The sequence below is a fragment of the Temnothorax longispinosus genome, unplaced genomic scaffold, assembly GCF_030848805.1.
Source record: "Temnothorax longispinosus isolate EJ_2023e unplaced genomic scaffold, Tlon_JGU_v1 HiC_scaffold_37, whole genome shotgun sequence".
Classification (NCBI taxonomy): Eukaryota; Metazoa; Arthropoda; class Insecta; order Hymenoptera; family Formicidae; genus Temnothorax; species Temnothorax longispinosus.
In genome coordinates, this window is record NW_027270198.1 from 64,028 (window position 1) to 88,422 (window position 24,395).

At 39.4% G+C, this 24,395-nt stretch overlaps 1 pseudogene; it reads left to right on the forward strand.

The window, feature by feature from the left end:
* LOC139824425 (trafficking protein particle complex subunit 10-like) overlaps positions 1–10,500 on the forward strand; it is a 12,124-nt pseudogene extending 1,624 nt beyond the window's left edge.
* Positions 10,501–24,395: the final 13,895 nt, after the last annotated feature.

Genomic DNA, 24,395 nt, shown 5'->3' on the forward strand with positions numbered 1-24,395 from the left:
GATGGATGGATGGATTATACAATACAATATATATTCACGTAAGTGTATGAACTAATATAGTTAGAACATTCTAAGTTTATTGAAAGAAAATGTTTTCTTTATATAATTACATCAATTATTTTCAATTTAAATAGAGATATACAAGCTGATAAAATATATGCTGTCAAGCGTAAATCTACTTATTGTACGAAACTTGCATGCATACACGCATGCATTTTATTTGCTACTTGATAATTTCATTATCAGGTTCTTAATTACTTATCCATTTATTTTAATATAAATATATTATAATTATTTTGCATCGTATTCTGCGCATGCCATCGTGTACTGACCTAACACATTGGAATATCCTTGTTCAGATTTTTTTTTATAAGAGAAAAAATTAATTCTTGTATTATATAGGTATTTATATGTGCACGCATGTGTAATAAGGAATAATGAAAAATCAAATTTTATTTAGACACATATACATAATTCACACGTGCAATATATGTATAAATGAGTATTGATTTTAATTTTAGACATTGTCATGTCTACTTTGGGCAAGATTCCGATAACTTTGGCGTCTTAATTTGACGATGGTTTCTGGTAGTACTTTTAACGCTAAACAAAAAATTATATAGGTTTTATAGGGCTAACCGCACTGATTTTCGAGATACACAGTGTGTTAAAGTTGGTAAAACTTTAGATTAAAAGCGACCACACCGATTTCAATAACCTTGATATATGTTGTCAAGGACATAATTCTGAGTAACTTTTTCTTATAACTTAATCGTCGCTCGTTGCTTATTAAAAAATTATTAACAAAAAAAGTTTGAAAAATATGGCAAGGCGGGAGAGAGACTCACGCGTAAAAAGTTATAAACCCATGTGGCACCTCGTTTCGCGTGGACAGTGTATGTATGCGTGGAGGCAGTAGGTTCCGCCCCCCGGGGGCTCCACTATTGTTAAACTAGACACATAGTGTGCCTTCAAAGTACATGCGTCGGCTTTCCACGCGTAAAAAGTTGTAAACCTATGTGGCACCTCGTTTCATATCGACAACATATATCAAGATCATTGAAATCGGTGAAGTCGCCCTTAATCTAAAGTTTTACCAACTTTAACACTGTATATCTCGAAAACCAGAGCGGTTAGCCCTATAAGACCTATATAATTTTTTGTTCAGCGTTAAAAGTACTACCAGAAACCATCGTCAGAAACAGGCGCCAAAGTTATCGGAATTTAACCCTATTTTGTATATAATGTATTCGCATTTACGCATTTACGCATTCACAATATGAATAATATCCGCTAAACTTTGATATATCTGATGCATATGTAAAATCATTGTCAATTGTCAAGCGATGTCAATTCAACAGGAAGAACAACTAACTACGTCAATGCATAAATGTCAAGGTGCTATGTATACCAAGTGTGTCTGGAACTTTTCGTCAAGCTTTTGAGTAAAATATCTCTGAAACTTAACCGGCTTTCTGATAATTTAAGGGCATTTTTCTGTACATAATATATCGATATAAGCTATCGATTGCGAGCTGTCTAACCAGTCCAAATAAAATCGGTGCAGTCAATTCCGAGATTTCGATTACGTAAAAAGTGATATTTTTTGCATTCTAGTTTCAATTTCAGTCATACCAACACATTCAGTGATTTTGTCCCTCAAAAGGTTTTTAGAATGTCTACATACAATATTATTAAAATTATGCAATGTAAGTAAACGTTGATATGCATACGATGCGTAATAATTTCTGATGATGCTGGCAAGACAAATCAGAGAGGGTGGAGGAGGAGGAAAAAAGGGGAAAAGGAAAGAAGAGGGAGAGGGAGATTGATTGAGCTTTATTAACCGTCTCTTAGCCATATTTTACATCAAATGTCTTTACATCAATTCTTCTACGTGAGGTACAATATATTCTTTTAACATATGTTTAAATGGTTCGATTCTTTCACATTGCTTTAATTCTGTCGGTAAGGCGTTATATATATTTAAATCTTCATAAAACAAACTTTTTTGTCTGTTTTTAGTTCTACGAAATTGTATTGCAATACTCCCGGTCTGTCTTGTTTGGAGGTGGCTGGGGAGGGGAAGAGGAAGAGAAAGAAAGAGAGAGAGAGAGAGAGAAAGAGAGAGAGAGAGAGAGAGGAGGGAAGGAGAGAGTCAAATGCCAGCTTATTTAAATATTCATGGTTTAAAAATGAATGTATGAATGACAGACCCAAAGTATTAAAAAATCCAATAAAAATAAGTTTCGAAGAAACTTTAGCAGAATATGATATCGCGAAGATTGCAGTGATACAACTGTAGCAAGATGATTTTGATGCAAGAAATCATCATGTTTGAAATATTTTTTGTCCAATAAATATTGAAATATTTATAATAAATGATACAAAATATACATTTATTGGCAAGAATGTTATTTCCGGGGCTCCTCAATTTGATATGTGTATTTGATAGAGCTTTCGCTGAGAAAAAGAATGCCGCAAACCACAATGCGCTACGATCCACAGTTTTCGAGATATCAATTTATATAATTTATCACATAGTATAATAATATACACAGAATTAGCAGTGACCCCTACTTAACTCTAACACCCCAAGCAGCATTTTGACGTCCGCCCGACGTTAAGATAAACACACTTAACGTTGGTATCTAACGTTTTCGCTACGTCGTTTCAACCCTCTTTTGCACTAATTTGGGGAATCAAATTTAGGTTGTACCAACGTTGGGATTCGACTTATATAAGTTAAATTGAGGTTACATTTTTTCCACCAGTTTTAACGTTGGTATAAGTAATTTTTGTAAACTTTGATTTTATACACTCTGCTAAACCTGAGGTTATTTTTTCACAACGTACATTTCAGGTGTAGTTTTCGTGCTTTTATTCAAACCATATGACGGCATTGGTGTAATAAATGTATCATAATACGTACTTATCAATTTGGCACAAATAAAATGGCTTTAGAGGAAAAATATAGTTTGCGCAGTCTTTGATACTATTGTAATTTTGCCATAAATACACGAACCCAGCACTAAAAATTTATAACGAAACCTACTTTATTGATAAATGTGAAAATGATAGGTCGAAATTAGACGAATCCTTTCTAAAATATTCCAATTTACTTAATATTCTATTAAATAACTAAAATTTTCAAAATGTAGATTTTAATTTTTTTTATCAAAATTACTTTTAAGATAAACATGTTGTCAAAACTTTAACAACAGATATTATATAAATGCTTTAAATTGTTAATAAAGTGCGTTAAAAAATATAAATCTAAAGATACTGCCCAAGCAGCATTTTTCGGTTAACTTTCCGACTAAGGACTACTTTTCTACTAATCACAACGTTGTAAGCAGTCCAAGAAAGTTATAAAATGTAACTTATAATTACTAACGTTTTTGGACGTTGTCTTAACGTTAAAATTACGACGTGCTTTTTTTATCACTTTCCCAACGTCAAATTTGAAACAGTTAAATCCTATTACCCGACGTTAAGATATTTAACGTTCGCCTGACGTTATACTCTGCACCACACTTTTCGAGCGACTTCAATACGTAATTCCCAACATAAACCAACGTTTTGTTATCAAACGTTGTAAAACGCTAACGTTGTGAAACGTCGCCTGTGGTCATTTCTGACTGACGTTGTGGAACGCTGACTTCGCCATTTTCATTCCTCAAAGAGGAAGGCAAATAATCCGCCATTTTCCAGTATTTTCAGATTTATATTTTTTAACGCACTTTATTAACAATTTAAAGCATTTATATAATATCTGTTGTTAAAGTTTTGACAACATGTTTATCTTAAAAGTAATTTTGATAAAAAAAATTAAAATCTACATTTTGAAAATTTTAGTTATTTAATAGAATATTTAGTAAATTAGAATATTTTAAAAGGGATTCGTCTAATTTCGACCTATCATTTCCACATTTACCAATAAAGTGGGTTTCGTTATAAATTTTCAGTGCTGGGTTTGTGTATTTATGGCAAAATTACAATAGTATCAAAGACTGCGCAAACTATATTTTTTCTCTAAAGCCATTTTATTTGTGCCAAATTGATAAGTACGTATTATGATACATTTATTACACCAATGCCGTCATATGGTTTGAATGGAAGCACGAAAACTACACCTAAAATGTATGTTGTGAAAAAATAACCTCAGGTCTAGCAGAGTGTACAAAATCAAAGTTTACAACAGTAAGATTATAATAAATTATAAATAAATTTTATAATATAATGAAACTCTCTTTCATTAAAGATTTCCTGAGATATTTTAAATTTTGTCATTATAATATATACTTCTTTATCTCTATCTCTATATATGTATATAACAAAAAGGAAAAATGGTGCAAATTAAAAATTTGCACTTGGCTTCCTCATAGAGGAAGTGACGTCTTAAGATGCTAATACAGCCCTCTGATTGGCTGATGACGCCTTAAGACTATACTTAAGACGATCTTGAATATAAGACCCGACTATGAATACCGGCCTTAAAGAATTATATAAAATAGAAATAGAGAAAACTGAAGAATATAACAAAATTAAAAATAGACCGATATCTTAAAATTTACAGAAGTTAAAGCTATTACAGACATTTTTCTAAAAATTAGGGACCTTTGATCGCGTATAAAGCTGAGTCAAATCAACCAAATCTTAAAGAATTATATATGAAATAGGAGTAGAAAATACTGAAAAATATAATAAAATTAGAAATAGATCAATATCTCCAAATTTGCGGAAATTAAAGTATAAACAAACATTTCTAAAAAAATTCAAAATTTTATTAAAAAAGAACCCTTTGATTACACAAGACCACAAAAAAAATTTTTCGGAGAGCAACTGGGACCGCAGTAGACAATTTTTATAGATTTTGGGTAGCTAAAATCGAAACAAGGCCCCATTTTGTTCTAACACGTCAGGATTTTCAAGAAAGTAAGGTTATGTAGGTGAAAAACAGCGATTTTTGGCGGTGTAACAGTGTAATCGACAGTCCGTCACAAAAAAGGTGTGCTAAACAATTTCAACACGCAAACATGACCTAAAAAAGAAGTTTCCTTGCATGTGCGTGTGTCGCATTGGTTACCGCCGGCGTTAGCGTAACCCAAGATGTACCGCGAGGAGGTCGCACGGTCGGGTTTACATCTCATTGGGATGCTTGATTAAAGTGAGTCCCCTTGCCTCTCACTTCTGTATGTGCTTTTGTGTGTGTGTGTGTGTGTGTGTGTGTGTGTGTGTGTGTGTGTGTGTGTCACTTGCAGAGATAAGGACCCCGTAGCTCGTAATTTTTACGGTATTTACCGACTCCAAACCCTCTCTGCTCAGTGTGAGTGACTCTTTACGCGACGCGACGATTAATTCAAGGTAATTGTTTTATTATGTAATTATCTCCTATAATTATCTTATTCTATATATTACTGTTACTTATTTTACTGTTTATACTACGTTTATGTGAGTGTTTACATACAGGTTAACTTATATATATTGACGGCAGGGAGCTGATACTGAGATCAAGGAGCCTGTTCACACGAGGCGTTTCTGCCGCGCTTTAATAACGTTTGCACGAGGTAAGGTGCGACAACGCGCGCATACGCGCGTACGCGAAACGGCAGTAACACCGTAATCGTGCCGGCGATATACTGAATTTGAATTGCTTCGTGCTTATCTGGAGATTTCGTATCCCTACATCGTGTTACCACCGCTGCCGGACAAGAAGGTTCTCTACGCTTGGCAGAAAGTGACAACTGACACGTTCGATCCCGACTTCGTTGATCGCAGAAGAGCTGGACTCGAGGTACGTTTCCGATTTGCAATTATAAAAGTATCGTGCGATGAATGTTGTACCCAATTATAACCTCAAATGAAGTTGTGCACGTTGCTAGTATTCTGATTATACAATACATTGTTACTTTGTAGAGGTATATATATTGACAGCAGAGAGCTGATACCGAGGGGATCAAGGAGCCTGTTCACAGGAGGTGTTTCTGCCGCGCGTACATAATATGTTGCACAGCTGATATATATTGACGGCAAGGAGCTGATGCCGAGGAGATCAATCCCGTTTACGCGAAGGAATTATCGTAAGTTATTATCGGTTCAACTTATTTTTTATTCTTTTCCAGTTTTAAGAGTTAGAAAAAGATAAAATTGCTCTCTTTTCATTTTATATATACATACATTTTACATGTCCTCCTTCTCTCTTTTATTCACTTATACTATCTGTTGTACTTCGAAATCACTTATCTCTCTTATCTTCCTTCTTTTTACGTCTCCCTTTCCTTTAATGTTACTTAAAATTTGTAACTTTTCCATTTTTACTGTTAGTAGAACCGATTAAGCAAGTCAAACTTGGGGCTACCTTTGTGCCATTTTCCAGGGATATTTTGCCCACTGACAAAGATTGGCATCTCATAAAGCAACCAATCTTTCATATTTATTGGACGGAATGTTCTGTTAGTCCCATAAAGATATGCCATTCTAGTTTCAGTTTTTTGTCACACGATACATTTGTTTATACAAGATGTTATTTCTTTCATCTATATGAGATACTGTATTAGACAAAGTTATCAATAATGATTTTAGAATTTTAGAATTATCTATTTATTTGACTTGTATCTAGATGCATTAATATTCCTAACAATTTAGCAACAATAAACTTTTATATCATGTATTCTTGTAGGATGTTGATACTTATAAGACTAGTATCAGAGATGATATTGATGCCTGGTTAAAGATATTGAATTTATATCACATTCAAGATTGGATGATTGTAATGGTAGAAACGTATGATGTAAAGAAGGCCAATAAGCTATTGCCCAGGACTACTGTCTTAGATAAAATACGAAGTGACTTTGCTGCCAAGAATGGCGACAGGTAATATGTCCTTTTACATTTAATCTTGCAATATAATAAGGAAATGATGTTGTTATATCCATAAATTGTGTCTATAATTGACAGATGTTTTGCTATAATTAATCCAATTAAATCTGAATCTCGTTCCGCGGAATCATGGAGAGGCTTGATAACTCGCATTCGTTATTTGATGTTGACTGCATATGATAGAACTCTGTCGCGTTTTGAAGATATTATACGAGAACAGAGAGAAAGGCGGAACAATCCTAGTTGGAACTTCTGCCATTATTTTCTTCTACAGGTAATATAACTCTCCTTATAAATTCTTGTCACTACTGAATTGCCTAATAAAATATTGAGTAAAATGTTGATTGAAATACTCCTGAAACGAGTTATCTTATATTTTTGTATTTATAATCTTTTATAATATTTTTAATTTTTTAATCAGTTTTTTATATAAATAAATAAAACTAGCATACATTGGTCGGGATTACGAACCCGAGACTCACCGACTACGAGTCAACTGCTCTCACACAAGAGCAATGCGTCACTCCTCTGAATTCCCTAATATTAAAAATCTTGAAACTTATATCTTTCCTTTTACAAAGTTAAATTGGTATTTTAGGAAGAACTGCATTGGCAAATGCTGGGTTTGTACGACGAGGCATTGGTGCAGTATGATGAACTAGACGCTCTCTTTACACAGTTTGTGCTCAATTCTAATGTAAGAGGTATTGTAAGCCTTTAAATTCTAGCTTGTATTAAAAGTATACGATATCAAATGAGAACGGATATTAAGATACAAAGTGAAAACCTAAATGTAGATAAATTGTTCATAGATACTCCAGGATGGTTAAGTCTGTTTCAAACGCCTTTCAACAATTGGGGAGGTGTGAATTTAAATAACGGTACAAACCATCATCTAAGATTTCTTTTAGCTGAATATGTAAGGCATCTTTATTAGATCTTAGGAGTTACTTGTTTAGTAGACAATGTGCCATGCTACTCCTGCTTAATAAACCTTGGGAGGTTTGTATGAATTGAACAGTTATTGATAATTAATGGCTTCGTATAATTACCGTAATTCGTACATATTTCGAAATTGGATATTATTTTTGACAGGTTGCACAAAGGTGCTTATCATTTGTCCATAACACATTGAGCGAACTGAGAATCTTAGATGTACAGATACCTGAAGGCTCTGTAGAATGCTGGTCATTCTTCTGTGCGTTAGAGGTTTTGCAAGCTTGTCAATTGTCCACCATCAATATTGATAACAATCAACAATTGGACTTGTGCTCTTTACATACAGCTAGCTTGTGGGCACTTGCAAGAGATAAGGTAATTTATTTATTTGACACTGATTATTTTATGGTATATCTTTCTATATATCGCATTATATGCCTTTTTTTTTTTTAATTAGGAAGCTTAGGAAAATTATGCGGCCTAATGCCGGGAAGTGAACCGACTAGTGAACAGTTGCACACAGTTGTGCATCTTATAGCAGGTATAGGAGATTCGGAACCACAGGTAGAAGAAAAGTTAACTCCTACAGACAAGTTAAAAGAGGCACTATCATCCAAAGGCGTTTAAGAAACAGTATCTGGAGCATGCAGAATTAACTATGGGCACATACAAGCATGTCGGCCGTATTCGATCAGCCAGATTAATCGGAAAAGAATTGGCACGATTCTACAGCGAACTCGGAGAAAATCAGAAAGCGGTCGCGTTTTTATCTGACGCTTTGAAAACTTATATGGACGAAGGATGGAATCACTTGGCTGTGCAAACGCAGTTGGAGCTAGCCGAGTGTTACAAACGAATGGACGACGTCGAGAAATATGGGGCATTCCATGCAAAGTGATCCACCCTAAAAAATTTTTTTTTCTGATCGTGCTGAAATTTGCACAGTCTATTGCCCTATTGACCATAATTATCCACACCAATTTTTTTGACATTTGTCCAACGCGTTGTCTACTTACAGGGGTTTAAAGTTTCAGCGTTGAGGCCGTTATGTTAAACTTCACACATCAATAATTTGTTGTAAACATTACCGATTTAAAAGAATGACCAGTGATTTTTTAAGTATTTTTTACACACTTTCGAGATATATTATGCATTATTAATAAAAAAGGTTAATTAATTGATATTTTCCAACATTAATATTAAATTTAGATTTTTCTTTAAGATCGGCATCTTCGATTTCAATAAAAAAAATGCCAAAAAAATGAAGAAAATTTTGTCAACAAAAAAGTATAGGAAGTCCAAGATGGAGAAATCACTCCTTAGTAAGTTACAACTCATTTTGTGTGCGAACTCATGCTCCCTGCCGCCGCGGCGCGGCGGGCACCGATATATCGGGAGCCGAGAGCCGCGACGTTCCACGAAACTCGCGATTTTCCATCGCCTTTATTATAAGTCAGCCGCGCATGTGTATAAAAATATAATTTTTATTCAATTTTGTTTTAAAAATATGTAAAATATAAGCATGTATTATTATAAAATTTTTAACCATAAAATTTTCCTGCTCCTACTGCATCGATTTAAGTGTATTAGACGTCGCAAAAAAAATGTACGGTGAAAAAATTTGATAATAATACATACTTACAGTTTACGCATTTTCAAAACAAAATTGAATAGAAATCATATTTTTATACACATGCGCGGCTGACTTATAATAAAGGCGATGGAAAATCGCAAGTTTCGTGGAACGTCGCGACTCTCGGCTCCCGATATATCGGTGCCCGCCGCGCCGCGGACATGAGTTCGCACACAAAATGAGTTGTAACTTACTAAGGAGTGATTTCTCCATCTTGGACTTCCTATACTTTTTTGTTGACAAAATTTTCTTCTTTTTTTTGGCATTTTTTTTATTGAAATTAAAGATGCCGATCTTAAAAAAAAATCTGAATTTAATATTAATGTTGAAAAATATCAATTAATTAACCTTTTTTATTAATAATGCATAATATATCTTGAAAGTGTGTAAAAAATACTTAAAAAATCACTGGTCATTCTTTTAAATCGGTAATGTTTACGACAAATTATCGATGTGTGAAGTTTAACATGACGGCCTCAACGCCGAAACTTTAAACCCCTGTAAGTAGACAACGCGTTGGACAAATGTCAAAAAAATTGGTGTGGATAATTATGGTCAATAGGGCAATAGATTGTGCTTTCAGCACGATCAGAAAAAAAATTTTTTTAGGGTGGATCACTTCACATGGAATGCCCCATATACTAAAGTGTGCGCCGCAGTAGCTAGCGCAAGTCTTTTGCATATAACTGTACGCAATACATATTTGGAAAAAATGTTAGGGTATATGAAAATGATCTCTTCACCTCAACTATTACTCGCGGAACTCGGATGTGCTTTTACAATACTCAGTATGGAAGCTAAAGTAATGGATAAGATAGTACAAGACTGTGTAGTTAACGTCGAAATCAGTGTACAGAGTTTGTTTCCTCGGGAAGTAAGATGTACTAGCGCTGCTATTTCTGTAGAGGAGATACAAAAGCCATCCATATCTAATAAGAAAAAAGGACTAAAATTATCTGTTGAGCCTCCAGTACAATTGTAGGTATTAATAAATAAAATTGTAATTATTTTTATTTATAAAAATCTGTAGATATATAATTTTTAATACTATGGCAAAAAGAATAAATTGTAAAAAAAAACTTATATTATTTATATTGGTATTCTAATATCATATATTTACAATAGTTCTCATTGTATATCTTCTATTTCCTATGTGTTGAATTTTTGTTCAGTTTTGTTCTATTTCAGGTTGTCAAAGTGCACATTAGAAGATATAAAACTACTTGATCTCAGTTTATTACGTTTGCAAGTATATTCTTATTAAAAAAAAGGTAAAGAAAGGCGCCAAGTACACGCATAGTAGTGTATATGTTGTTACCTCGAAAAAAAACAGTGGTAGTTAGTATTATACCTCAAAAAAATCTAAGTAACAAGTCGTAGACGTAATCTTTGTATCTCGAAAAATCTCGAAAAAACCTAAGCAGTAGTATCTTTACCTCGAAAAAACCGAAGTAACAAGTGGTAGACGTAATCTTTGTATCTCGAAAAATCTCGAAAAAACCTAAGCAGTAGTATTTTTATTTCCAAAAAATTATAACTCAAATGATACACATCACAAAATTACGTTACCTTATCAAAGATGAGTCGCGCTTCAAGTGATCTATTACAATTACAAAAAAGAAATGATATCTCTTTTTAAATTACAGCGCCAATTACAGAGAGAACAATTTTTCGAGATACAAAGATTACGTCTACCTCTTGTTACTTAGGTTTTTTCGAGGTATAATATTACCACTGTTTTTTTTCGAGTTTAAATACAAAGTTTATTTTTAATAAAATAAAAGATTGAATCATGAAGAATTACAGAGGTAACAGTACAAAATACAAATATTTTATTAAAATATTTAAACTTAACACATATACAAAGGAATACAAGGTATTTAAATACAAAGTTTATATATGTATTTTAAAAGATTTAATCGCATCGCAAAGAATTACAGAGGTAACAGTACAAAATAAAAATATTTTATTAAAATACATAAATTTTTCTTGTCAAAAAACTTGGCGCTGCTAGAGAGAGAGAGAGAGAGAGAGAGAGAGAGAGAGAGAGAGAGAGAGAGAGAGAGAGAGAGAGAGAGATTTGTTGTCTAACACAGCCAAAGAAATTTTCTAAACAATCTTGATTGATTCTTCGTGTCCGAATATGTGGAAAATTATGACATTTTAATTTTTCCCAAAGTTGCTCAACATCATGCTGTTGATAGTTATTTGCCAACATTCGAAGCATTGAACTTTTACACGAGATCCTTTCTCATTAATTACCTTAATAGTTTTTAAAAAACATAACATTTCTTCTAAAAATTCAATTTGTTTTTCGCTTTCTGTAAATACTTGCGCATATTCCTTTGGACTATTTAAAGTGGAAGAATTTAAAATATCGAATAATTTATCAAAATGGTCGATAAAGTCTATTGTTCCAACTGCTGCGCTTGGAAGAAGGCCCAAGGACAAGTAAGTGCACATACCTGCACACATACGATTACTGAGAACTTGAACAGCGTATGGTACTCTCATTTTATCAAAATTACTTGGCTCGATATGCTTTTGAGTTAACTTTGGGGCCAATTTTATCCACTGTTTACTGTCTCTGTTATAAAATTCAATAATATCATCCCATGAAGCAACTTTGTTATTTCCAAATTGTATATTATGTTTTAACAAATTATCACGAGTTCTTTTCATTAAATGCGGAGTATCGAATATATATAGTACCTCATGTCCGTCAACTAAAAAGATTGAATTTTGTACAGAAATACCTAATTCTCGGGATAGTTGTGTAAAGTTAGATCCCATGTCCGAAATTAAAGCATGCACAGTAGCACCGCAATGTTGTAATTTACGTATAACATCAAATAGAATAGGTTTCAATACATTAAATTTACATGCATTCTCGACAAAACAAAAGCAAAGGGGAAGTTTCCAATTACCTTCAATGCTACGTGCCATAATAACTAAAACACTTTTTGCAGGTAACGGTTCTTTCTGATCATTACCGGTATCTTGAAAACCAATTATTTCATCTTGTGAAACATTGTAAAATAAATGAGCTTATAGACTCATTTCATCTATGCACAAAATGCAATGACGTTCTAATAGTGGCAATGAATTTAACTTTACAGCTAACACATCAAAAATTTCATCATTTATACCGGGTTTAATTTGCCACGTTTGTGTAAACTTATGTAGACTGCGTATGGCAGGTAATGCTAATTCTTTTTGAAGTTCTTTATAACATAGCGGACTTAGAAAGTATATACCTAAAGCAAATTGTTTAAATTCGGAACTACACCGTCTTCCACGTTTGCTTTTAATTTGCGCATCAATTTGGGCAGATAACAATCGTGCGAAAGTCGGAGAAAAAAACTTACAGCCTAATTGACGTAGAATCTCATGGTCCTTAAGCTTCTCTTTTTCTGCTTTTTTCTTCCTTATAGTTAAAATCTTCACTTTCTTCTGAAGCCGTCTGTTTCTTTCGTCCAGTGTTTTTACTCTCCCTTGTAATCGTACAATGCGTTGCTGCAATTTTTTCTTCCGCGGACTTTCTTCTCTTCTTATTGAGCGTGTGCTGCTGGACGTGCTCCTATACATAACACATACATATATTATAGCAAAAAAAAGATAGTAAAACTCTAGAAAGAAAGTTGAAGTATTAATTACAATTTTAGAAATGTCAATAACAAAAAAATATAAAAATAAAATAAACCAAATATTTATTATAAAATCTTGAAAAACTTATATTTGAATATTATAATTAAATAGAGATGATATTGGTAACCTTATTTATTTAAAATTACTTGATATATGCATGTATTCCTTATATGTATATGCAGACATGTTAAAATAAGACAAATGTTTTTATAAATACAATTACTCTCACGTAATATTATTTATGTCTTGTTATATTAAATGCAGAATGCAATTTTTAAAAGAAAAGAAACATAAAATGGAATGTAATAAGTTGTAAGTTTAAATCAAAATCTACAGACTGATTATAAAAAACTGTATAAAAGAAATAATATATTATAAAAATACATATGTATGTATATAATGTAAATACAAATACTTACGGCTTAGCAATATGGACATCTTTATCACATTTTGGCATCTGCTCTGTAGGCGGGAATGATTTCGACTGTAAGTCACTGAAACATACCATTTTAATGTAATATTACTTTTCATTGCTAAATAAAGAATGTCTAAAAAAAGTTAATTATAAGAACAAAATACTATCTATAATAGAAAGATAAATACATTTTCAGATATTTAAGTACCTATTTGTTTCCCCTTGTTGTAAAATATAAAGATTTTCTTCTTCAGGTAGCTCTTCATCCATCTTTTCATTTGCTGATGTTGTAATACATGCATTGCTATAAATTATGTGCAATATCATTAATTAATGTGTATATTATCAAAAATATTGTTTGATATTGTTTAATATACAATATACTATTGAATATAAAAAACCACATTATTTAGAATAGAAAAGATTATACATTATAAGATGTGTATGGGCTTACTTTCTTCCAAAAAATATTGTTGGTACAGCATCTGGTTGAAGATGAGCTCTACTCTTACTTATCTTGTACCACTTTTCTTCAAAATGTAAGTGGCACAATCGATAATTGCGATGGCCATATTCTGCACCCATTGCTTCCAAATCAAATCTTTCACAAGCACGTATCCATTGCAACCATCTATAAATATTATTCAAATTTGTAAATATAAAGAAATATTGTAATAATATATACATATGCATGCACATAATAATATACATACATTTAGAAATATCAAAATAGTATTTTATATGTAAATTTATACTTGTTTTAAAAAATAATAATTAATAAATGAAATAAAATCATTATACCTTTCATGTTCCTTTGGAAACCGAAAAAAATGTCGTTTTTCCACAATATTTTTATTGCATTCCCGAATAACACACCACGCGCTTGATTGATGGGCCATTTTTTTTTTCAGATTTTCCCTCAAGATTTCTTCACAAATACCTGCAACAAAGCTAAGACCAAAGTGCTTTTCCTTTATAAGAGAATCGAGAATCTGTACAATTTTTGTACAGATTAACTATTCTCCGTAAGAAAAATAATTTGTTCTCGGTTTTCTTGCACCGTTTACTAAACACCTGTACACTATTCACTGAGGACTTATCACTTCACGACTTTATCACTTTATTATTTCTCGCATCAGATCACATCAGATGTCCGTTGCCGCCACTTTTTACTGAACGGCCATTTAAATGTCCTGCATGGAGTATCTCAACGGTGCTGACAAAGAGCGAAAATACAGAGAGGAAGTGAGCAGAAGTGAGACAGAATATCAGTGCTCTGATTGGTTATATACCTCGCACGCGCATGTGCAGTTCATTTTCATCCACGCTGAAATCGGGAGAGTTGCGCTACTGTATATACTGTGCTAAGGCCCTGGGCGCCCCTGGAACCGGTTGCTAAAGCCTCCGTTCCAGAGTCGAGCCCTCCACGCAGCGGCGGTACTTCCACACATATGGACGGGTCAACGGCGTCAGCTGGGGATCTCGGTGCTGCAGAGCTGACGGGAGGAGCCGACCAATCGGTTAACCTGACTGTGGGAGAGGTCCAAATATTTATGAGCGAGGACACGACGCAGCAGGAATTGTTCGAGGAGGTTTCCGAAGCCGTAATCGAGCAGATCGTACGAGAGTGCAGGAAACAGCCCGCTGGAATTGACACCGTGACAGCCAGCCAACCAGGAGACGAGGAGAGAGTCGACGAAGAGGCGACCGACCAGACGGCGCCAGAGATAGCAGCAGGGGCATCGTGTGCTCAATGAGAGACTTACGTCCCGGTTGTGCGTCACATTTTATGTCTTTTACGTTAGAATCTACCCAGCGTAATGTTTTTATTATTTTATTACGATAAAGTTTATTTCGAGAGAGTTTATACGCGAGTTACGCGAGACGATACCCAAAAGGGGTAGTTTTTATATTTCCTTTTGCATATATTGCATGTATTAGCTATTAAGAGAGCGTACAACATTAAAACAACATTTTACACAAAATACTTACCCAAAATACACATCCTACCAATCCCAGCAATCCTGAGAGAGTTAAACACAGAGATTCGAGTAGAGTCATTCAAGAGCCAATCACAGGCCAGCATTTGAGATGGATTCAGATAAATTCAGAATTATAGTTTTGTCATTCATATTTATATTGTTTGCGATATCAATCGTTTGCATTCTGTTATTAGCATATTCACACGGAGCAAAAGCAGAACCGTATTACCTACCATAAAAAAGATTAACACCATGAAGTTAAAAGAATACGTAATAGTTACCCTAATTATCTTTATTCCTGTCATAATGACATTTCCAGACATACAGACAATCACCATGATATTTACACTATACATTTTATTATTAAGTCGCGAGATCGATCCACGATTGGTTTCCGAGGAACAATGAACCATTTCTATAAAATTTTGCATGTATTACGATTATTAGTGCCCGAGGGTACAAGCGAGGACCAATAGCGTCAATCTAAAGTATTTTTATATTCATTTATGAGTTTCGAACAGTTTTGACAGTTCCGACAGAATGTCGCATTACGACGACCAATGGGACGCATCCCGGTCGATTTTATTCAGATTAATATTAATTTCAGTTTACATTTTTTCAGATCATTTTATGATTTCACAAGGCCTTCAGCCAATGAGAGCGCATTGCGCGACTTACTTAGATAAGCGCGACGAACCGACCAATGAGAAGCGAGCTCAGCTCAGAATAGCGAGATTCCAGGATAACGCGCGATTTACACTGTATAATTATATTTTATGTTTTTCCCTGTTGAAACAATTATGTTAAGCGATATTTCATTGCATGCGGTATGATTAACTTATATGTACGTACCGTCTTTACTATACTTACCTATCAGTCCATTGATTGGGTGAGACGATCCTACGAAGTCCGGGTACCTAAAAAGAAAGGAGAATTAGTAAATCTGATTCTAGTGAATAAATACTTACCTGCTACATCGGGGAACGTCACAATGACCATATTCGGTCACTCGGAAACGGTCCGAGTGACTCGCCGCAAACTTGCACATCGTGCAAATTGCGACGGCTGGCATTGGTTGCCGCATCGCCAAGGTCGAAGCGAGAGCCCCTGTCCGCCGTCCAATCTCGTTTCAGTATCTCAAAGCAACGAGAGCTGAGCCAATAGAACGGCTCAGCGTGCGGTGAACGGTGCGCCGTTGAAAGAAGGATCGTATCGCTCGTCATCAAGCGATACCATTGGCTGAAATATGTTGGCGCGCTCCAGATACCCTGTTTGCGCCAAAAAGAGCGGCTTTACGCCTGCGCTAGCATCGAAGTAGGAGAACTCGACCCGTTCCTCCCGGACAGTCCGCCGTGAACCTTCGAAGCGTCAGCACAATACATGTTGCGCATAACAAATCGAGTCCGGTGCACTTATCCCGTAGCCGTCTACGATAAGCACGAGCACAATAACCACACGCGAAACGGCATATGGCCGTAATTAGCTCTACATCGTCGGTACTTACGTTCGAGACAACTCGTCGTGAATAGAGTGCGCGAGAGAACGAGTCCGCGATCCATGAGAATACTGTAAACCTTGAAATATTAAATTGTTATTTGTTTATAATAAACAACGAGTCATTATTTTCGACCCCAGTGAACGTCCTATCCAAATAACCGCATAGTACGCTTCGCTTAACAAGGGCGTGGCCGACGGCCTTGAACACGTTCGCGACGTAGAAGACGGCAGCCATTACGCTGAGAGGAAGGACGGGGCAACGCATACATCTCAGGTTTCTGTATTTAAGCCTGAAAATACAGTGGCGACCGTAATTTCAGCCCAAGTAGTAAGTGGCTATATTTTCAGTTTTTATCATTCCATTCGTTGTTCCGGTCACACTCCCACTTACGGAGACGCTAGACCCTCCATTCGTCCGCGAAGTCGTGGACAAACTCTTCCCTAAAGACAGTGGGGAAGAGGTCCGGTTCCCCGCGATGGCGGGGCCGGAATGGAAAGAAAAATGGGGGGTCAACGAGGAGGAAATGTCGAGGGCTCTCCGCAGGGTCAGGAGAGGCAAGGCTCCTGGCCCTGACGGAATACCGGGGAGAGCGTGGACCTTAGCCGCGGGGGGGCTGGCCGGCAAGATGCGGAAAGTGTTTACCGCGTGCTTGCGAGTCGGCCGGTTTCCCAACAAGTGGAAGGAGGCCAGCCTGGTGCTCCTGCCGAAGGCGGCCAAACCTGCGGGTTCGCCGTCCGCCTACCGGCCCGTGTGCTTGCTAGACAAGGCAGGCAAAATTTTTGAAAGAATAATAGCCGAACGCCTCGTCCAGCACCTGTCCCGGAAGGGCAAAGGAAGACTCTCGGATGACCAATTCGGCTTCCGTGCAGGGAGATCGACTATCGACGCGATCAAACGCGTCCTCTCCGGATGGAGGCCGAGATTGAGGGGGGGGGGAGTTGTAATAGGCGTCTCGTTCAATGTCATGAACGCCTTCAACTCTCTCCCCTGGCCGGTGATAGGGGAGGCCCTGGCATTTTGGGGTCCCCCCTTATTTAATTGAGGTCATCCGAGATTACTTTCGGAACAGGGGTCTTATGTACACGGATCGGGACGGAAGGGTCCGGTCAATAGAGTGCGGTGCCCCGTAGGGGTCGGTTTTAGGACCCCTGTTGTGGATCATCGCATACGACAGGGTTCTCAGGACAGTCCTCCCCGAAGAGTGCTGGCTCTCAGGTTACGCGGACGATGTGTACCTGGGAGTCAGCGGGGAGGGCTGACAGGAGCTGTTTAGGCTGGCCAATGTGGCAGCAGCATGTGTTGTGCGCTCGATCGAGAGACTGGGCCTGAAGGTAGCCCCACAAAAGACCCAGGCAACATTGTTTTACAATCGCCGCGGGTCTTACAAAAGGGGCCTACCGCCAGAGGGGCTCAATCTCCGAATAGGAGGGGTGAAAGTCCCGACCACTCCTCACCTCAAATATCTGGGGATGTGGCTGGATGGCACAAGGAGCTTCGGTGAGCACGTCGCCCGCGCGTCACCCAAGCAGGTCGCCAACAACTTGGTGAGGCTGTTGCCGAACATCGGCGAGACCGGCGGGCGCGTGCGTCGCCTCTACGTGGCGACGGTCCACTCAGTGGGAGATATATGGTGGGAGAAGGTAGGGGAGACCTCCCGCCTTAATAGGCAAATGGCGGCCGTTCAGCGCGTTATCGCAATTAGGGCCGCCAGGGCCTATCGGAACGTCTCCCACGTGAGGGCGACCACCCTGAACCCTCGCGGGAATTCTCCCGATACATCTGCTGGCTAAATCGTGCGCCGAAGTGTACGAGGCGGTCAGCAGGGTCAGGGAGAGACTCGGGGAAGTCCCGCCGAGGATCAGGTGGGAGCTGAAGCTTCAAGCAAAGGGAACTCTCCTCCGTCCTTGGAAAGAATGGTTAGAGGATCCACGGCGGGTCTAGGGGAGGAGGGTCTCAGAGGCCATCCAACCAATGTTTGAGGAGTGGGTGGAAGGCAATAAGAAAAGATATATTGCCTTCCACGCGGTGCAGGTAATGACAGGCCACAGATGTTTCGGCACCTACCTGCACCGCATCGGGAAAGAGCGTACCACACGCTGCCACTACTGCCCGGAAGGGGCGGACACGGCGCAGCACACGCTGGAGGATTGTCCAGCGTGGGCAGAAGAGCGTCGTGCCCTCCGGGCAGGAATCGGAGAGGACCTCTCCCTGTCGGCCGTCGTTGCTGCGGCGGTCCAACCGGGAGAGAAAGGTAGAGAGAATTGGAGAAGGTTTGTCTCCTTCTGCGACCAAGTTATGTCGCAGAAGGAGGCGGACGAAAGGATGAGGAGGGGAGAAGCCGCCCCTCGTCCTCAATCCGACAGCGAGGAGGATTGAAAAAAGTCCCCAAGTGGGACACTGATCACGGCTCCCAATGGGAGCATAGGATAAGACAACTGGGCGGGGGCGGGGGGCGGGGGGCGTCGTTTTCCGACAAGGGCGGCGTCCCTTCTTCAATACGCGCAGGCACCTCCCTCCACCCAATTTTTAGAAGGAGGATGTGTTAAAATAAAAGAGAGAAGGGTTCATAGCCCAGGTAAAGTAGAAAAAAGTGGACAGGACTCACGAGGGTGGGCCCCGCCCTCCTGCTGGGAGCGGGTCGGAAGGGGCTTGGGCGGACTCTCCACGGGGTTTCCGCCATGGGTGCCCCCCTCGATCCGCGACGGCAGGGGGCCGGGGTCCCGGGGGAGGCTTAGACCTTACCTCGGGGCCGCGAAGAGGGGAAGGAATCGGCCTTCTTTAGGAGGGCCGTACCTTCTCCCTCCTTCGTCGGGGGGGGGGCGGGCGAGCGGTCTGGGTAACCGCTCGCCCGCTGCGAAAGCAACCCCGGAGAGAGAGGTGGCGGATAAGAGTAGTGGCACTCATCCGTCACAAATTAGGATAGCGATCGTCTTACGGTGCGAGGTGCGGGGGGGCCCACGGATGTGATCAATGCCTTTCCCGCCTCCCCCCCAGCATAGCGCAGTGTTAGGGTCACTCATGGGTGTTAGCCGGTAGGCTATGTGCGCGTGATCTCCTGGAGGCAGGCTCAGAGAGGCTTCGGCCTTTCTGGAGTATCCTCCGATAACGATACGCGCGCATGGAATCCGGCACTCCCCCGCCCCGCTTTGGGGGTGGGCGGTCTTCTTCCCGAACAGGGGAGCTACTGGTTAAATCCCGGAGGGGTGGCGGCGTTCCCCGATTGGGATCCGTGACTGGTTGCCTGGGACTAAGTGCCCGGGCGCTCCCCGATCGGACCTCATGACCGGTTGCCGTCCCAACTCCGTGGGGACTCCAGTAGTAGAAGATTTCACCCATGTAAAAAGAAGGCCTACTGGGGACACCATAAAAAAAACGCGCCTTGTATTTTACTTCAAAGGTGGTGCGGAAATGAATACAACGCTCGACGTACACATTCGTCACTTTGTATTTCGCAAACGGTTCATTGTACGTAAAAAATGAATATTCTTTGTATAGGCTATACGGAATGGAGCATACGCCTTGCGCGGAAACTTCACCGCTTATTTTTCTTAAAAATGTTCATCGTACGTGAAAAATAAATATAATCATTTTTGTACAGAATTTCATGATTTTTCTTTTTTGTAATAACCTTAATTGACCTCCGAGCCATACAAAACGAGATTTTCGCAAAAAACTGATTTTCGTGACCTTTGACCTTGAATAACTTTTTTTAGCCTTGCCGATATCGTTCTCTATTTTTAATAAGTTATTTAAAACAATAAAGCGATTAAAAAAAAAGTAGTTTTGAATTTTTTTTGCACAGAAAACCTAAGATGACTAAAAGATTTCTTCAGGAGACACACCTTGTCCCCGTTTAACAAATCCTGCAACATCTGATCAGCTTCGAGGGCCAGATCTTGATCGTTCTTGTCTTCTGAGATCGTCCTCAATACTCTAGCCAATTGCTTTGAAGGTTCCATCAAAATTCGTTCGTCGATATCTCCGTTCAAGTAAGCGGTCGTTATGTCGAATTGGTGCATCTTTATCCCAAGACGAGCAGCTAACGACGCAATCAGGCGTATCGATCCTTGACGGGCTACAGGCGCAAAGGTCTTTTTGAAATGTAGACCAGGCTGATGGCTAAATCCCTGAGCGACCAGTCGAGCGTTCCGTGCGGGTTGAACTTATTCCGCAAGACAATGCGACTCCCAATGGTGGTAGAATTCTTTGGTCGATCAATGAGTTCCCACGTATTGTTACGTAAAACCGATTTGACTTCCGATACCATGGTATCCTGCCACTCCTCAGCCTCTGGACACGATAATGCCTGTTTTATCGGTACCTCGGATATAAGAGCGACTATATCCTCCTCAGCATACCTGGCATCCTCAACGGCGGGCGTATAGACCTTTCGGGGTCTTCCTCTCTCTCCGGTCCTCAGGATCCTCGGTCTTCCTCGCCCCCTGGATGAGACCTGTGGCGGGTCTGGAACAGTGTCCTCGTCGTCATCCTCTTCGTCAGTTTGTTCCTCGACAGAAGGTAATTTGATGAAATATCGGTAAAAGTTTACAATAACTTACACAGCTCGGATTACTTTGACCTTGACATATGTTGTCAAGGAAATAATACTGAGTAACTTTTCCTTATAACTTAGTCGGCGGTCGCTGCTTATTAAAAAGTTATAAATAAAAAAAGTTTGAAAAATATAGCAGCTATTTTGAGTATTGGAAGGCATAACGGACTAATATATATGTCGAAATAGTTCACGCATATACTTTTCACGCGAACCGAGGTTCACCACACCCCCCCCTGCTTTCGGGGGAGGTGCGGTAGCTCCGAAATAGTTCACGCATACACTTTTCACGCGAACCGAGGTTCAACCACACCCCCTCCCCGCTTTCGGGGGAGGTGCGGCAGCCCCGAAATAGTTCACGCATATACTTTCACGTGAACCGAAGTTCACCCACACCCCCCTGCTTTCGGGGGAGGTGCGGTAGCCCCGAAATAGTTTACGCATGGGTAAGTTGACGCGCTTTAAACACGTAAATACTGTTAAAGCGCGTCATCTAACCTATGTAGATTAGTGACGCGCTTTAAACAGTTAAATACTTGTAAAGCGCGTCATCTAACCTACGTATTTTCCAAACTTTTTTTGTTAATAACTTTTTAACGACGAACGAGCAACAGCTAAAACCTTCTGAAGGTCACTCGGGGTCATGACCTTGACAACATATATCAAGGTCATTGAAATCGGTGAGGTCGCCAAACCTTTTTTGTTAATAACTTTTTAATAAAAAGCGACCGCCGATTAAGTTATAAGGAAAAGTTACTCGGTATTATGTCCTTGACAACATATGTCAAGGTCAAAGTAATCCGAGCTGTGTAAGTTACTGTAAACTTTTACCGAAATATCTTGTCTTCTTCATTGATTCGACCCGCATGGGGCTGCAAACATCCGAATGGACCAAATCGAGTAGTTCCGAAACTCTGTTGGACTTCTTGGGGAAAGGTGCGCGAGTCATCTTTCCTTTGAGGCAGATTTCGCAGGTAAACTCCTTAGCATCGAATTTCAAGCCGTTGATAGTTCCATGTCGCTGCGTTTCGATGAGATCTCTTGCGTTTACGTGGCCAAGCCTGCGGTGCCACAGCTCAAAATCCGAGAGGTTGACTGATGTGGATAGCGCGCAGCTAGATTCTGAATCGGATTCATCCTTGATTTCACGCGCGAAATAAAGACCGCCAATTTTGTCCGCGACCAGCTTGACGCCTTCGTTTTTGTCCAGTACCTTCGCGTTCTCTTTAGAGAATAGTACGTTGAAACCGCTATCCGTTATCTTGCTCACGGACATTTTTGTGCAGTAAATAGGTCCGGAACGCGTGTAAAGTTTTGCTTAGTGACACGAGTTTATTTTCTCCATTCACGTCGGCCGTGACCATCACTTTGCTCTCAGCGGTCGTTTCGGTTGAAGCACTGTTCGCCAGATTCAACTTTCCCGGTCTTGAATCGCTTATCTCGTAGAATGCCTCTAGATCACCACAGAGATGTGTAGTAGCGCCGCTGTCTAAACACCACATTTGACGTGGCTTGATCGCGCTGGCTTGTAAAGCGACGTCTGCACGTAACGACACTTGCTCGGCACTTTTCGCTGACTAGTTTTTATCGCTTTTGGAGACGCAATTTGCAGCCTTGTGCTCTTGTTTATTGCACTTGTAACAGCGAATTTTACTAACGCCTTTGTCGTCCGCTTGTGTGTTGTCCTTGCGTTTATGCGCGATCGGCTTGATGTCGCGTTTTCGGTCCTTATGTTTATTTACGAACATAGCCTTGGCACCAGTATTGTGTGTCTCGCCCTTTTGCGCCTCGTTTTCCTCGACAATCTTAACACGCAAGGTGTCGGGCGCGGGCAATTCATCGCGAGCTTCAATTGCGCATCTGAAATTATCGAAACTCCCCGGCAGACTAGATAAAAGCATTGTTGCCAATACATCGGGATGTATTTCGACTTGCATGTCTTGTAATTTATCGACTGCATCGAACAACTTATTTATATGTTTACGAACGTCGCTGCCTTCCTCCATTCGATGAAGCATTAGATGAAACATCATGCGCAGTAGCGCAGCCTTTGATTTGCTTCAGCTCGGAACTGCCGATCGCCAGAATGATATCGGATTTTGTCTTACCATCGCTCCTTTCCCATGCTTTTCGCGCGGCTTCCGACGCGGCGTCGCCGGCCACGACTTCGGGTTTCGCGAGCTCGCCGCTCACGTACGGCCAGGCATCATTCTTGACGAGGAGAGCTTCCATGTGGAGTTTCCACGTATCGTAGTTGTTCTTTCCGAGACACTCGATTTGCGTCACGCCCGCGGTGTTCATGATTGAACAGGTTAGCTTTTGCCGTAACTGACACTTTTTACTATTTCGACGCGGCGCACCTGGGCCCATAACCTGTTAGAGTTATCGTGGATCCCTCCTATCCCTAGCCGGTGGAAAAACATGGCAGTTTGCACTAAACACGTTTACTTAATAACAACGAATACGACAAGCGACGTGTACAAGCGGGAAGAATGCGTGGGCTCGCGGGCGTACATAGAAAAGGCGCGAGTATGCAGTCCGAGTTAGTGCTGTTAATAGACACCAGATGTCAGCGCCCTATGTTAACGCAGAGCGATCGTGGATTGTATGAATGATACCGTGCGCTAACATTATGTAATCTTTCAAAATAAATTAAGAAAAAAATTTCTTACAGGGGCTTGCGATCATTCTGCACGGTTCATCGATGTATTTATAGGTATGCCAGGAAGGATGCACGATGCACGCGTGTTCAGAAATAGTAGACTATTTTAAATGTTGACGGACAGAGAGAATCCAATTTTCCTTCAGCGCCAACATTTAATTGGAGACTGCGCATATCCGTTAAT